This window comes from Quercus robur, chromosome 2 (assembly GCF_932294415.1).
Source record: "Quercus robur chromosome 2, dhQueRobu3.1, whole genome shotgun sequence".
Classification (NCBI taxonomy): Eukaryota; Viridiplantae; Streptophyta; class Magnoliopsida; order Fagales; family Fagaceae; genus Quercus; species Quercus robur.
The window spans coordinates 45547848-45559966 of record NC_065535.1 but is presented as its reverse complement, the minus strand read 5'-3'; the positions used below and the strand labels follow the sequence as shown (position 1 = coordinate 45559966).

General features: G+C 35.1%; 1 long non-coding RNA gene across 1 annotated transcript; it reads left to right on the top strand.

The window, feature by feature from the left end:
* Positions 1-526: 526 nt before the first annotated feature.
* On the top strand, positions 527-3953 carry LOC126706524 (uncharacterized). The gene is made up of 4 exons (XR_007648635.1): positions 527-869; positions 1431-1487; positions 2417-3465; positions 3845-3953. It is a non-coding gene; the product is annotated as an uncharacterized LOC126706524 (long non-coding RNA).
* Positions 3954-12119: the final 8166 nt, after the last annotated feature.

Here is a 12119-nt window from a genome sequence, read left to right as displayed (position 1 = left end):
TTTTAAAATTGCCGCTATAGGTCTGAAGTAGAAAGAAAACAAGGTTTTCAAAATTTTAAAATATTTTGAAAATTGCTTGACTTACTGTGGTGGTTTAAAATCGTTGCAATAAGTAAAACAGTCACCATAATAGGTTTAAAACTTATTACAGACCGCTGCAATAAGTGCCATTTTTACTGCAATAAGTGCCATTTTCACCACAATAAGTCCTCACCACTTAAAAATTTTCAAACTTCCCACTTTTATTTTTTGAGTAATGCTACAGTCGCAAACTATTTTACAACATTTTTACAAACTATTGATGTGGCAAATTCTTATTAGTTCTCATATGGGTCCACTACTAACATCACATTTATATTTACCAATAATTATTTGAAAATTACTAAAGCCACATCAGCAGTTTGTAAAAAATATTGTAAAATAGTTTGTGTTTGTATCATTCCTCTTTTTTTTTTAGCTTCCCACCACTTTGGTCTCTCATTTTCGGTCTCCCACTTCCTTATTTCAAATATTTTCCCCTCATCCACTCTCTCTCTCTCTCTCTCTCTCTCTCTCTCTCTCTACCCATCCCACTGCTGACAAGCTCCAACCTCGATGCTGCCGACCTCCACCCTCCATGCCGCCAACCTTCACTCTCCACGCCATGGCTTCCCTTCTTCCTTTCCCAGCCATTCCCTTCCTCTTCCCTTTCGCCCATCTCCAGCCCTACATTTTGGGTACCCCTTTCCCCACCACCATGGCCATGGCCACTTCTCCTTAACCCACTTCACCTCCTCCTTTCTTCTTCCTTAATCAAATCCCATCCTTTCTCTTCCAAAATTTCAAACCCAAAAATACTACCCAAAACCCTAGCCCCTACCCAAAGCAAGGTAAGTCTCTCTAGCTCTCATTTCTATTTTGTAGTTATTTTGTGTATATATTTGTAGGTAAATTTCTGGTTTTTTAGTTTTGCTTTTGGTTGAAGTTTGGTTTGGGTTATATGTATATTTTTGTGTAACTTGTTAGTTGATTGTGTGGTTTTTAGTTTTGATTTTGGTTAATGTTTAGTTGATTAGCTTTCATGGTTGCTTAGAAACAAGGTTTGGTGATGAGTCATTATTGAATTAAAAATTTTCATCTTGATTAAAATTTTGTATTCAAAAGTTGCCATTTTTTTTTTTTTTTTTTTTTTTTTTTTTGTGAGGGTGAAGAGAGATGTACGTTTGATATCATTGTTATCAACTTTTTCATTTCAGATACTTCTCATATCTTTGTTACTAAAGGCACCTATGCTGTGAATTATTATAAAGAATGTTCAAATTAATTACATTTCAATTTCAATTTTTTGGGTGCTGCAGTCAGAACTATACTTATATAGTAGGTTATTTACTTGCTTATGTTCATTTAAGATGTTTGTAACTGACATGGCTGCTTTTTCTTGACTTAAATAGGAGGTGGTGGGCCAATTATGGGTGATTTATGGGGCTTGAAGGGTCTTATTGAAGAAGGTTAATAATTACTTTTGTTTTCTTCTTATTTTTTTCCTTTCCTTTTTTCTAATCCTCTTTAGTAATCCAAATGTATTCTAAAATTTTCATCAAATAAATTGATGTGAGTGGTGTTGTGCCATATACCATATAGCTTTTATGCTTGGCAAATCACTTTTTCTTGATTTCATAATTTCATTTGGGTTGCATATTTCAATTTTCTTAATATATTATTCCACAAGTTCCAGATCAAGTGCATATCAACATTATATTCTTAGTTCCTTTACAAAACATGTGGAAGATCACCTATCTTGAAAAGATACTGTGACTAAGGTACCAATCCATTATTGTGAACAGAATGATTGCAATGGATTGCAGTTATAATTACATAATGATATGGCAGATCATAAATTCCCAAAAGTAATGTCACACACAGTTCTTGTGGTAGACTTTCATTCACGTAGTAGATATGGATTACAATCTATGTGATGGATTTTACTGCCAATGCTACATGGAACACGATGACACTGATGAGTGATATATATACACAAGAAATCTAATGTGGCCCTAATTTGGAAATATTCTTGAAGAATAAATATGTTGAAAGTAGTGGTTGGAATTTGTGTGCAAAGCCATCTGCCAAAAGATGCGTAAAATGAATGAATCTCTTCTATAGATTAATGGATGTATCATGTAAATTTCTTTCTGATAAATATACTATTAAAAAACTGTTCTCTGAATTTAATTTGTGGAGAAGTCCATGTTTATTTGACAATGAGGAGTTTTTCTGTCTTCTAATAAGTACTTTAAAGAAATCCTTGCCTGCATATGCTTTTTTTGAAGTGAAATTTCTCAATCAATTCTTGAGTGCTAGAGAATAATAAAAATAGTTCTATTAGAAGTTCTTTTGTAAACTAAGTTGAATTTATGTCATTTCTTTGTTGTGGAAGGAAGAGAATGAAACACCTGGATGGACGCATTTGAAGCTTCCAGGTCAAGCTCCTTCTCCTCATTGTGGTCATACTGTGACCTCCGAAGGGCACTATGTAATGACATCTTCAGCAGCCTTTATATTCTTCTTGTTGATTTCTGTTCATGTGCTGTTGTGTCGATGCTGAAACTTTTTTCCTTATAATTCCTTAAATGTTACTGCTAAAATTTTTTCTTTGCAGCTGTTGTTATTTGGAGGTCATGGGATTGTTGGTTGGTTGAGTCGTTATGACATGTTTTACAATGACAGCATTGTTTTAGATTGAGGTGAGTGCTTTACAACTTTGCTAGTTGGATTCCTAGCAGATATGTGCTGGATTTGTCATCATGATATTAATGTACCTTCTATATTGTTTATGCTATAGATATTCTGACTATTATTACCTGAATGAAGTTGTTTGATTTTAATTTTTAAACAGTTTTCTTCGAAGTGTGACATTTACATGTGAAATTGCATTATCCTGGCAACCCAAAGAGCGGCACAAAATATTTTAAGTGTTATATAGAAAGTACAAGGAGGTCCTTGTTGATTTACTTATCCTGGCAAATTAAATTATCATTGTTGATTATAAATAAACGGGAACTATACATATTATCTACAATTCTTAAATGTTATTTTACTTAATTGTGACTATTAGGCAAGGATGAAAGAACTTTTGGTGGTTCTTGGAACACTGTTGCAGGGTGAGACTGGTGAGGGAGGTACCCTATGTATAGTTGATGATGCAGAAAATTTATTATAACATTCTAGACGTTTGGATAGTAATTTTTTGGGTATAAAATTTTAGACATTTGGAATGTATTCTTTTGATATTGTAACTTTAAGTTGGTAATGTATATTAATATGTTGTACTTAAAATCCACTGCAATAGACCAAAGGGTTAAGAAGATGACAACTCAAATAGCTGATTTGGAGGAGAAATGCCATGGTTTTGAAGCCTTGAAAGTTGAAGTGAGTTTGATGAAGAAAATGTTTTCTCAAATGAGTCCACTATTTACTTTCACTCAGGTAACAAATTTCAAAGTCCATTTAGTTAGGCTATAGGGTGCTTTAAAAATATCTTTTTGCTCCATTGCTCTACTCTGAGTGCAGAAATTAGGAATTTGAATTTCAATAGGTTCATTGTAACATATACTTTCTAAAGGCTAGAACTTCTAAGAGTGGGAATTTTGCAAATACCTGGTAGTAAAAGCTTGTTGAGTTGTGTACTCTTGTTTTCGGGTTATATTTGATCATTCAATCCACTGTATATTGTAGAAATAAATGTTAAATGCAATAGAATACAAGATTGAAATTAGGGTGGGGAATAGACTAGTGATATGGTCGCATTCAGTTAGTAACGTTGTTGTTAAATGAACTAATTCATTGTGCATTTAATATATTATAGGATGGTGATGATGATGTAGTGGATGTCCATTCTCCATGTGATGTGGATTTATCATCCTGTGACAGACATTAGGAAACATGCAGATTGTGGGTTTTATCTTGTACTAGCTAGTTGGTTTTATGTATAATAAATTTTCAAACATTAATATATATATATATATATATATATTTTTTTTTTTTCCAAGCACCTATATTGATTTCCTGCATAATTTTTTAACATCCTGTTTATATGTCATAGTTGGAAACTTTATTATAACATTCTAGACATTTGGAATGTATTATTTTATGCATAACATTATGCACTTGCAGAATGTATTATTTTGGCATATAATTACTGATATGGTGTACGTAAATATATTTGGTTGATTGGTGTAAAGTGGATGTGTATTTGGTAAAGTATTTTGATTAACTATAAACAGGATGTTAAAGCAAAATGCAGGAAAACAATATAGGTGCCTAAAAATATATATGTATATATATATAGCGGCAGTTTTAAAACCGCTGGTATAGAATATATTTTTATTTTACGTAGGCCTGGCCTATTACAGCAGTTTTAAAGCTGCTGGTATAGGATATATTTTTATTTTTTTGAATTTCCTATAATGGCGGTTTTGAAACTGCAAGTGTAGGCCTGGCCTATTACAATAGTTTAAAACTGCTGGTATAAGATATATTTTTATTTCCTTGAATTTCCTATAGTGGTGGTTTTGAAACCGCAAGTGTAGGCCTAGCTTATTACAGTGGTTTCAAGAAGCAAAAAAGCGTTGGTATAGAGCATCGAAAATCGCCATTAAATGTAAAATGAGAAAAATATAAAAAGTCATATAGTGACAGTTTTAAAACCGCTGTTATTGGTTCTCCTATAATTGTAGTTTTCATTTATAAAAAGTGCCAATATAGGGTTTGAAATTGCTAATAAAGGATATCCCAATACTTTTCAAAAAGCATTGGTGTAGGGTTTCAAAACTACCGGTGTAGGTCCGCAAGACCTATTGTCACACTCGTTGGGTAGCACTACAAAACGTCAAGAAACAAAGCACTGGGATAGGCCATTTGGGTCTATATCAGCAGTTTTTTGGGCTATAGCCGTGGTTTAAAAACACTGGTATAGCCCTAGTTTTTTGTAGTGGTCCCTTTGAAATCGATGATGTTAATATATCAGATTTACAAGCCATGTCTTTTAGCTTACCTCATAATTATAGTTATGGAACAAAATCATAAACTATCTTCAGCTTGGTATCCATTTTTTATCATAACAATCTTACTTTTCAGATGTTTTATTTAATTATCTCATCCACTCTCACTACATGGCGCTGCATCCAACTTAATAGCTATCCTATTGTTGGTTACAAGATTTTGAGGATAATTACTTGAAAAGTTTTTTGAGGATAATAAATAAATTATCTCACAAGTTGGTTGGTTTTGTTCAATTTGTATTATTGATTGCAAGGTGTTAAACAACATCATAGTTATGGGTAGTGATAAGCGTATTTTCGGCATAAGTATTTACTTTTATGGACAAAGGCACCTCGCCCGATGGCTGGTCAGGACAGGTCCTACCTTGTAGACATTGCATTTTGTACCCTTTATGACTCGGGCTCTCATTGCTCAATAATGCTGAAATTCTAAGACCCAAGGTTGGTTTAGAACCCAATCAGATGTTAAATTGACTTGAGAAATGTTAAAATGAAAAATATAACTTCTAATGAGTAAATAAATCTATTTTTGGAAAAGCAATGCCAAGAAAGCCCACAGCTTGTGCACACAGGAATCAACTTGCATGCATAGACATGATGCATATGCATGGAGGCCCGATCCTACGCGCGCATTTAGGGTTCCAAAAATATAAAAAAAGGCAAGTTTTCTACTTTAAAGACTGAGGTTTGGAACGAATCCCACATCCTCTAGAAGTTGTTCTAAACCCCTATTTTCACAATATAAATAGCCATACATGGTACCTTTTCAAAACACACAGAAATCCTAAGGGAAAACACTAAGATTCACTAGAAATAGTGAATCAAAGAGGGAGTTTTTCACAAAATATCCTCAAGTCAATTTTCTTTTGATTGGGGCATTTTCTAGCCTTGATCTTTAAGTATAATATTACTAATAACTTTTTTTATTGATTGTAAATAGATTTGACTGAAGAGAACAGTCAAAAATCATGTCTAAGCTTTTGTTTTGAGGTATTGAGCTCTAAACTCTTTTTCTCTTCTCTTTTTATAGTTTTAATCTTATTGTTTATCTTGTTTCTTTGCATGTTTTGTTTTTTAATATGTTTATGTAGTTTAGGTTTTTGTAGTTTTTATGTTTTAAAGCAAGTTAGGATGTTAGATTTATTGTTTTGAAGTCCTGCTCCATTTTTTGTGTTGCTATGTTCTTGGCTAGGGTGCATTAATGTTATAGGTGCTGAGATGCACCAAGGTAAGTAAGGTAAGTCATGCATTCATATGTACATGCATTTTGTTTGTGACATAATCTTGTTTAGGGTGATGAACATGATATAGTGGTTTGAATAAGCATGCTTGTGTTCTTAATATTTTCCAATGATCTCTTGATGATATCATGATTATTTGTTGCCAATGATCCGCCTTGATTTATTATTTATATGCTTCTGCCTTGGATATGATATGATGACATGATGCTAGATGAATGCTATTTTGATTTGAGATGCCATGATAGATGTATGTTAGGGTATGTCATGATAGATGAATGACTAGGTTTTGGGATAAGTGATACCATGTTGTATGCTTGGATGTATGCTAGTGTGTGTGTGTGTGTGGGTTAGAATGCAATATTGAGTATGCCTTTAATAGGGTTAAGATATAAGATACAATGCGAGGAAGCCAACCCTAGGGTTTGGCGGTTTTGGGTGCCTAACACCTTCCCAAAACCGTACCTAAACTCTAAACCCATAACTTTGGTAGTAAGATAGAAAAGGTCCTTCCTCGAGAGGATGCTATATATATGGTTCCTAGACCATTGCAAAAACTAGGTGGTGACTCCTTGTTATTTCCACAGTGGCAACTCCACTGAGGATTGTGAGTTTAATTCCTATGTGTCTTATGTCTTAAACTTAATAAAGGCTTATTCAATACTTGTTTGCACGCACATCACTTGGTTCTATTGTCCTTTTTACCTCAGTTGGTGATAAGTGGGAAGATGGAAGGCTCCATAGTCTTTCGAAGTTCATCCCACCAACTCACAATGTGTACCATTGCCTATGATGGGCTTTGAGTACGTTAATGGTTTGTCACCAATCTACAAAGGTCCACTTAGGCCCTCGATTGGAATTATGGCCCACCTAGTTGTGAGTAATCTATTTATTTATCCTTTTAGCTTTAAGGAGCCCACCCACACTTAGAGAGATCTTAGATCCTATCAAAAGAGGGTACATTTTTATTTCTCTTTTTTGTTCAACCATATATCTTGTGATAACCTAATTCTAAAGGACAAATAAAATATGTAAAAATGGAAGGATGGCCCTAAAGTTATGGCATACCCTAAGACAAATGGGATAAAAGAAAAGAAGTTCTCACATATAAGAGACTTATCGCTAAGTCCAAAGGTGTATCTTAACTTGAAATGTTCATAAGATTATAGCCTAATTGCTATCATAAGCCCAAATTAAAAAGCTCTTTTGAAAAAAAAAGGAACTTTGGGCCTAAGATAATAAGTATGCTATGGACTTAGCATTGTTAGGGACATAAGTCATGTACTGGGATCTGTGCATCATTGATTAGTCATGTACTGTGATTCGTGCATTGAATTGGAAGATTGTCACTACAATATAAGTCTAATTGGGTATTAAGGTAAGGGTTCAATTGTAGGTTAGTATTTCGGGATAGGCCAAAGGGTTTGGTAAGATTCCTTATACTTGTAACTGCTTGTGATTGATAATAGTGGATTCTTGGGAGTGGTGACCTGAAAATCATCCAGTGGGGTTTTGCCTTGGTGGTTTTCCCCATTCGTAAACAAATCACCTGTGTCAAATTTATTTTCCATTGCATTTAGACAATTTGGTGATTTGTTTGTGCTGCCACACCATTGTATGAAATTTGATCTAATTAATTAACTTGGATAATTAATTAATAAAATGCAAGGGGTCAATACATTTTTGCCCTAACAAGTGGTATCAAAACAGACACACTCTGATTAGGTTTTAATATTTGCTGTGTGATCCATTGACCCCTGTTTGTCATGGATAAAGGATAGTCTCTTATTATACCTCCTTTATTTGATGGCACTAACTATGCATACTAGAAAGTACGCATGAGAGCTTTCTTGTAGTCTTTAGATAAGAAAGTGTGGCAAGCTGTGGAGATTGGCTGGACTAAGCCAAAGGAAGTGCCTACTGATTGGGATGATGAAAAGATCAAAGCGGTAAACTTCAACAACAGAGCATTGAACACCATTTACTGAAACTGCAAAGGAAGCATGGACCATTTTCTAGATGACTTATGAAGGAACTAAGGCTGTTAAAGATTCCAAGCTTCAAAGGCTTACTACAAGCTTTGAGGAGATCAAGATGGAGGAGGATGAGTCATTCGATGAGTTCTATGCCAAACTCAAGGACATAGTCAACTCAGCATTCAATCTTTGTGATTATATTCCTAAGCCCAAGATTATGAGAAAGGTGCTTAGATCTCTCCCTGAAAGATTTCATGCCAAGATAAAGGTGATCGAGAATCAAAGGACATTGACACCATTCCTTTGATAGAGCTGATTGGCAACTTGCAAACCTATGAATTGGGTTTGACTAGATTTGGGAAAGGAACCAAAAGTAAGAATATGGCACTGAAAGCCAAAAGTAGTGAGACTGATGAGTCTTCAGATGAAAAAGATTCCAAGATGAAGTCCTACATCACTAAGCAGTTCAAGAAGTTCATGAAGAATGCCAATGTGAAATGTTTTGACAAGGACCGTAAGCAATCCAATTCTTCTCAATTCAAAAGTCAAGACAAAGGAAAAAAGGATGCTAAGGATGGTAGTCAATATACTATTCCATTCGTACCAAAGTGCTTCGGATGTCAAGGTCTTGGACACGTGAAACGAGAATGTCCAACATATCTCAAGTCGATTGGGAAAAACAAGGCTCTTACTACTACCTTGAGTGATACTGAGTCTAAGACTGAGTTAGATGACGGTGATGACGAGGGAATCTTGAGTGCTTTCATTGCCACAGTGGATCCTACTGAGAGGATCGTAGAAGCGGTGGATGAAGAAGAGGACTTGGTGGAATCCAAGTTCGAGCAAATGGATAAACAGGATGACATCCATACAGCCTATGAAAAGTTATATAAGGTATCTAAAAAGCATGAGAAGTTGTATAGGTTGTCTACTAAGAAGCTTAGCAAAGTGGAGTTGGAATGAAAGGAGCTATCCATAAAGGTTGATGAAGCTAATCAAACCATTGGTGCACTGAGGTTTGAGAAAAACTTCTTGGCTAAAAGAACCAAGAAGCTTGAAGCAGAATTGTTCCAAGTTCGAGTTCAGTTGGAGTCCAAGTTCGAGTTCAGTTGGAGGGGACTTCTAGTGCAAAGCTAAATGAAATGCTGAACCTCCAGAAATCAGCTTATGACAGAATCGGCTAGGGGTATGAACTATCTAACTCTTCTCATACTGCCTCCTCTAGTAAGACTGTTTTTGTCTCGCCTGCTAATAATGAAAATCTTGAAAAAAATGAAACTAAAACTGAGATAGCTAGTGAGAACAATCTAGACAAAGGTAAATCTATTCTAGGAGCACCCCATAAGATAGAGAAGAAAGAGACTAGAAACCCTAAGAGCAATAAGGCTGAAAATAAGAAGTGTCAACCAAAGAAGCCGCATTTCTGTCATTACTGTGGAGCTTCAGGACACACCGTCTGAATTGCTATAAGTGGTTAGCCACTCAACAGAGCAATAGTGTGTTATCATTTGGTGGTCAAGGCCACCATCTTTGGGTCCTCTTGGAGATCTTCTCAAGACCCTCACGTTCCTTTCGAACTTGAACGGTTTCAATTCTTCCCCCTCACCTCTGGAACAAAGGTTCAACTCTAGCAAAGGATCTTCCTCCAAAACCAAATTTTGGAAAGAAAAAGGCTCAAAATGATTCAGTCACTTTTTCTCTCTCTCTCTCCCTTTATGGGGTTTTTTTTTTTTTTTTTTTTTTTGATTTCTTATTTTTGAGTCAGTTTAGTTTTATACTTTTTATGTTTACATGTTTTTGTTTGTATGTTTTCAGTTATTTATTTATTTAGTTTTTCATAAAAATAAAAAATTGAAAAAAAAAATTAGAAAAACACAAAAACAGTGTGTTTGTGTATATTGGTATTTGTGTACCTTGGATGGCCATTGAAGCAAAATTTTCTAAACTTTGTATCTTTCGTAGCTTAGATGAGCATTTCTATGTACAACTAAGTAAGTGAGCTTTGTGGCTCGTGTTTTTTATGAGTACGATTAAGTGATCTTTCACTCTTTATACTCTAATCACTTTTTTTGACTAGAAGGACTAGAAAATCCTAAGAGAAAGGCATAAATAACTATCTCACCACTAAAACCCGCCAATCACGTATAACATCTATATGCTCGGCATAGCAAAATTGTGATATTTTTGGCTTACATAATTAGGTATTTCTTTTCTCTCTATATATGCCCACGCATGGAATATTCAAAAAGAAAAATATGCAAAGAACATGAAAAGCAAAAAAGATCAAAATGCTTTTAAAAATGGTTGTAAGCATGTTTCTAGGAGATGTGGGAGTTATATGATGTACCTTAAATGTGATAGTCCCCATCAAATAGTTATGATTGTGTGTGAACTGTATTGGATCACCTCATATCTTGAATCATCATAATATGAGAAACTTGTGCACTTTTGCTATGTTTTCACACACAACACGCACACTCTTTGCTACTTTTGATACATGTGCAGGTACAATGTGTTTTGGCCATCACAAGGAATACATGTGTTAATATATGCTCACTAAACTGTCTTAACTCATTTTTGAAATATAAAATTGGTTAGACTTGTTAGTGTGTGTGTGTGTGTGTGTGTTTTGGATCTATGGATGCTTTGCTTATTTGTTGAGAGATGTTTTGAGAGCTTAACATATTGAGTGGATCTTTGTTTGAATAGCTTGCTTGTTGCATTCATCTGTATGTGTTTTTCCTCCCTTGAAAAACTCCTTTTCTTCAAGCTTGACAGCTTCTTGACAGATACCTCAACACATCCTTTTCTATTGAGCCTTTTTGCTTTGCTCTCGATAGATTCTCGACAGTATGCCGATCCGTCGAGATTTTCTTCTGACCTCTCTGTCTCCTCAACAGATCCTCAACACATTCTTGATCCATCAAGATCTTTAGGTTTCTTCTTGATAGCACCTCAACAGCTTCTCGATCCATTGAGATGATTTCCTTGAGCTTCTATCTCCTTGACACCTTCTTGACAGATGTTTCGATCCATCGAGTTCATGTTTTTTCCATTGACAGCACTTCGACAGCTCGACAGATTCTCTTCTGTCGAGATTTAGTGATCGATAGATTCTTGACAGATCCTCGATCCATCAAGCTGCGTTTTTCTATATATAGTTGAGGCGTAATCTGATTCTCATTTCTTCTCTCTCATCTTGATAGAACCTCTTCTATCTCAATCCAAAACCCTAGTTTCTCTCTAAAATCCTTCAACCCACTCCAAGTTTAGCCTAATCCAAGCTCCAATTTTTTGGTAAGACCTCTCAATCCCTTTTTCTACATGCATTCATGCATTTTAGACCTAGGTTTTGGGGTTTTTGCTATATTTTGGGGTTTTTAAGTTTTTTGTGAATATTGTGGGTTGGGGTATGTGAATCTGATCTTATATGATCATGCATTGCATCCTCATTGTATTATAACAATGTTTCATGCATATTTAGATGTGTGTACTTGATTATTGTTGTGAGTGCTGATAGGTTTGGATTGGGTTTTACCCATGATGCTTTTAAATTCTCATGTCACATGTTCACGCATTTTTCATGCATACGTTCTTTTCTTATCTACTTTAAACATGTGCTTACATTCTGTTCTCTCTCTCTCTCTCTCTCTCTCACAGATAGATTGCATCACGACACCCAAACAGTGCAAATCTATTCTAGCTCGGAATCCTTATGGTTCCGAGTCATCTTCTTCTTTTATTCCTCTCGTACCCTCTTATATTTGGTTCCGTGATGAGAAGGCCTAGAAGGACTTCTTTGAGAACTTCCAGGCTCGTGGCATTCATCCGGAACGCCAGGTCATTCTGTTGGATTTCTCCGACAC